The sequence below is a fragment of the Octodon degus genome, unplaced genomic scaffold (genome assembly GCF_000260255.1).
Source record: "Octodon degus isolate 3935 unplaced genomic scaffold, OctDeg1.0 scaffold00210, whole genome shotgun sequence".
In the NCBI taxonomy this organism is placed as follows: Eukaryota; Metazoa; Chordata; class Mammalia; order Rodentia; family Octodontidae; genus Octodon; species Octodon degus.
The window spans coordinates 2,154,434-2,159,698 of NW_004524786.1; positions in this window are offsets into that span (position 1 = coordinate 2,154,434).

The following is a 5,265-nucleotide window of genomic DNA, read 5'->3' on the forward strand; positions in this document are numbered from 1 at the left end:
TTTTTTTTTTTTTGGTGGTACCAGAGATCAAACTCAGGATCTTACACTTGCCAGGCAGACACTTATGCTGCTGAGCTATACCCCCAGCCCCTTTTTGCTTTACTTATTTATCTGTACAGAAAAGCACATACCATGTAAGTTAAACTGGGTGAAGATTTCCTGAAAGGTAGGCACTGGGTCTGCTATGGTCAGCGGGCCCTGAGAAGAGCTGCCACCATGGGCTTGAGTTTCTCTGGCCCTCTTTGCTCCCCTCCTTGTCCGCAGAGTACTGAACTTGTTTCTCTTCTTTCTCTGCTACTCGTCACTTACTGCCTTCTATCATATTAATCTTTCATTAGTACAGTGTGCAAAAACCCTAAGCCAAAGTCATGGGCCATGGAAACCTCCCAGTTCATCTCCTTCTGTGTCCAAAGAATCCCACGGCACTTCTGGACTCAACGGCCCCTCTGGCATTCTGTTGCAGGTGTCCCTTCCCTCCTGCCTTCCCAGACCCCACCGCTGCCAGTGGCTGAGCTCTGCTCAGGGAAGCCTGGCCCTCTCTCCTGCACCTAGAGGGCTTCCCCAGTGAATTCCACTACTGAGAGGCTCTGATGCTCACTGGAGGATGCCTTGGCACTGCTGGCCCTTCAGCTTTAGACTAAAAAAATGCAAGGCCCTATTTTGAAGGTGGTTCATAGCTCTCAGATACCTGCCACACCGTCAGAGAACAGGAGATCAAGCCCAGGACATTGCACAGGCTGGGCAAATACTCTAGCCTTAGGCTACATCCCCATCGTTTTTTTACATTTCCATGCTAGGCACTGGGGAGATAGCTCAGTAGAATAAGCACTTGCCTGGCAAGTGCAAGGGCCTGAGTTCAATCCCCAGTTCTGCAAAAAAAAAAAAAAAAAAGAAAATCCTTATCCTTTTTAACATTTTATTTTGAAACAGAGTCTCACTAAGTTGCCCAGTCTGGCCTGGAATTTGTGCTCTCCCGCCTTAGCCTCTAGAGTCACTGGGCTGAGGGGTGCTGCCCTGGCCTGCTGGAATGTGGACTTTGGTGCGGTGATGGTGAGCATGCTGTCATTCCTGTGAGCCTGCATGTCGCTTCCATTTTGTGACAGTTGTTTAAAAGCTGACTGAAGCATCACATTTGCTGCCTAAGTGTACAAGTTGACCAGCTTCACAGCTGAAATGCCTGCGGTCTTTCCTGTGTGGGCTCTGTTTGGTTTTATTCTTCAGTGACTCATCTTAGGTTACATCTTAATTGTAAGCCTCCTCACTCCTTGCAGGAGTGGATAGGAGCACCTTTTTTAAAAAACAAAATCATTCATTCACTCATTCATTTATTGTGCAGTACTGGGGATTAAACTCAGGACCTTGCGCTTGCCAGACAGGCACTTACACCGCTGAGCTATCTCCCTGGCCATAAAATCCCAAAAGCCTCATTCCTGTTCTGTGGGACTTAGCCATTCTCCTCCCCAAACAGCAAGTGCACGATGGCAAGTCTGCAGAGGGAGATCCCGGGAACTCCTGCCAGGAAGTTCTTCAGTCCTGAAGAATCTCAGGGCTCCTTCAGTCCTGCTTACAGGCTTGCTTGCCCTGGGCAGGTGGGTGTACATCACTTGGGCAGAGAGGAAAACGAGCTGGGGGACATGGCCCAGGAAAAACCCAGCGCATACCTTGGGACAACATCCCAGGGAAACACGGCAGTCCATGGGAGAGGGGAATGCTGTGATGTTAACAATGGTCTCTCGGGGGAGACAGTGCTTCTTAGTGCTTCTGTTTGGGGGGCATCTAATAGCATCATAACCCTTAAATGCACTGCTTTTTATTAGGAACATCATATTAATATCCAGCTATCTTAAAAATGATCTTTTGGTAAAATTCAAACTATTATAATTAGAAATATATTTACTCAGCTGTGTGACACTGTTACCTTATCTTTGGAGGGCAGGCCAAAATTCCTGGTCAGTTTATCAGGGGGTCTTCATCGGCTGGGAGTATAGAAGCTCTTTTCAATTCTGTTCAGATTAAAGAAAACAAAAAAGGTAAGGGCTAAGGGCAGTGGATACAGTAAGTCAGCAAGCTACGATTTTACTTAAGTTGCTAGATTTTCCAAAATAGTGGTGTGTGCTTTGAAATGTGGAACTGTTAAACTCCAAGGCGCTGTAATGATTCTACCACAATAAATACAATTCAGTTTTTTAAACAATGAACTTAATTGGCTATATTTACAATAAACTAAGAACAAACGACTACTCAATATGTACATACAGTCAGCCTCCTGGGGCTTAAAAACCACCGTGTGTAATTTGCCACTTATGAGTCTTAATTTTAAAAATAGCTACAGTAGTTAGAAAGCCTGACCCTATCTATGAAACCTGTCAGAATCAGCCTTTAAAGACACACACAAGCTGACGAGGAGTACTATTTTCAGAGGATGCTCTCCTCTGTTATTTACCAGTTTACAGACATACTCTGTAATACTTGAAGCAGGAAACAAAACCTCAAATAATCCATCTCCCTAAGAAGCACGAGCAAACGAGGCACCTGGTTGCCACCATAGTTGCGCACACGCGCACCATCGGCAGCGCGCGGGGAAGCGTCCATGAACTTTAGGTAAACGTAGGTACTCGTTTTAAAAACGGGAAGGAACAGTGCGCTAAGGAGTTAAAGGATTGAAGATTAACAGCGGAGGAGGGAATTAAGCTGATTTCAGCCTTGATATACAGCAGAAGAGAAAGAGCAGCAAATACAGGCAATGGCAGAGCCACGAGCGAAGGGGCCCGGCGCCGTGGAGGGGCCAGCAGCGTGAGGCGGGCTGCGCTCCCGCACATACCAGGGTGGGCGGTAACAATGCTGTTCTGTCAGACGTTTATCTGCACATACCAAGAAAGGGTTTGAGAACCTATGCTACTAATAAAACATATCTGAACGTTTGTGGCTGGAATTTCATACCGTGTTTTGTAAATTTACTCCGTTATCTTTATTGGCTTTTAAATTATTCCTGGATCACATCCTCCCCCTCCTCACCCCCCTTCTGTGCTGTGCTGCTAAACTGTATCCCCGTCTCGCTCTCCCTTTTTAAAGTTTGTTTTATTCACCCACCAAATGCTACTTAGCAATGCTTAAGATCATTCCTATAATCTTTACAGGGTCTGGGGAAATAACTCAGGAGAGTAAGTGCTTGCCCGGCAAGTGCAGGGTCCTAAATTCAATCCCCAGTACCGCAAATAAATAAATAAATTAAACCTTTAAAGCCAGATGCTTCTCTTCTCCAGATTTCCAATTTGCCTGTCTCCAGTCTTTAAAAACTTCTCTCATTTCCATTTCAGTGTCTTTTTCTGCCTTACTGTTCTAAAAATCTAACTTGGTTCACACATCCGTCTCCAGCCCACGTTCATTATTTTGCATCCTAAGCTTTACAGACATGCAAAGGCGCTCCAGCCAAGCTGCGCATCACCATGACAGTAAGTCACTGCAGGCGCTCAAGCTGAGCTAAACGTTTGCTTCGCTGACTGAGGGGCCACCGGGATCCCTTCCTGCAGGCTGGAGGTGAACCACAAGGGTGGCAGGCAGGATCTTCACTTGGTGGGTTACCCCAGCCCATTGGTTTCCAGCTCTCCTTCCGGACTCACTTGTTTCTCCAAGGTATCCCAGGAAGTCACCAGCTTTGGCAACCATGTGAAACCTCTGCGTCTTGGCTCTGAAGGAGGTCCCCATTTGCCAGTCAATGTGCTTTACATATGCATCAGAGTAAACCGTATTCTTAGAGAAAAGTGGTAGTGTTAGTTACTAAAAGTAGACCGTAGCTTCCCTACTGAAAAGACAGGTCAGGATCCCCATTAGGCAGAAAGTATGTGGGAGTCTCGGCCACATTCTCGTTTGATCTTCATGGAACCTTGCTCCAAGAGCTGCTATGATTCCACCGTACTTGTGAGGAAACAGACCGAGGGGACGTAATCTGCAGATTACCTGGACAGAAACAGTTGGGAATGGGCTGGAACCCAGACCTGGGCTGCTGCTGAGCTTGATTTTACAGAGACAGAAATACTTTACGATACGCTGGGAAAATTTTCTTAGTACTATTTATTTATTTATACTTGATACCTTTTATTCCATATCCACTATACAACAAGGACCCAGTACATGTAATTTGGGGGTCACGTGACAGAGACAGGGTCCTAATGCACAGATAAAGCTGGACTTGCTCTCACTACGTAGTCAGGGCTGGTCTTGAACTCGTGATCCTGCCTCAGCCTCCCGAGCGCTGGGATTACAAGTGTGTACCACCACATCTGCTTTCAGTAAGTATAGTTTTTAATGTTTTTAAAAAAATGATGGTCAAGGGCCAGGAAGATAGCTTAGCAGCATAAAACACCTGACTGGCAAGCACAGGGTCCTGAGTTCAATCCTGGGTGCCAAAATAAATAAATAAAGGACATTGTGGCAGCAGCATGTCAGATCAATAGAACATGACAATTTAAAGATTACTAAAAATGACGGTGAGTTAGAGGCAGAGGAAAAGAAATAACATTATAAGGCCCTACCGGACTGTTAGCCTATGCGCTGAGAAGTCCAGGCTGGAGGAGGCTGTGGGCAAAGCCACACTGCAGTGACCTTCTCCAAGCGGCGTGCAGTCCCAGCCCCAGGCGCCCAGTCCTGTGTGCGGGGATACAAGGCCCACCCTACGGGCGGCGGTGGGCAGCAGAGAGGAATGTGCTGGAGCCAAGGCCACCCAGGGCCCGCGCACAGAGGGACGCGGCCTGGGTGTGCTCTGGCTCCGTGCACACCATCCCAAGGGACCCAAGGGCTCCTCAGCAGAGGCTTGGAGGCATCCCTCAGGGCAAACGCACCTCTTTTCATTTCCTTTGGTAGCGCGGGCAGCTGAACCCAGGGCCTTAGCACTTGTCGGGTTTTATCAGCGGCAGTGGAGGCAACGCAACAGAGAAGCAGAAATAAAGGCGAGGAAGGGGGAAGCCTTTGCCAACTCTGAAGACACGGAGGTCGATGACCGGGAGATGGGCAGATCCTCTGAAATGATGCAGGGAGGTCTAGCCTTCAAGCACTTTTGCTGGGCCTGGAGCTTGAGGGGCAGGTTCAGCAACACACAAGGAGCAGATTTGGGGGGGGGGGGTCCCTTGTGTGCGCAGAAAGGAAAAGGGAAGCTGTACCCAGGGCTGGAGTGGGGCAGGAGGAGGAGGAAGTGGGCACTGGGAAGAGGAGCTGTTGTTCTGGGATTCAGCCATGTTGGATCAGGACCATGACAGTTTAGCAGTCTGT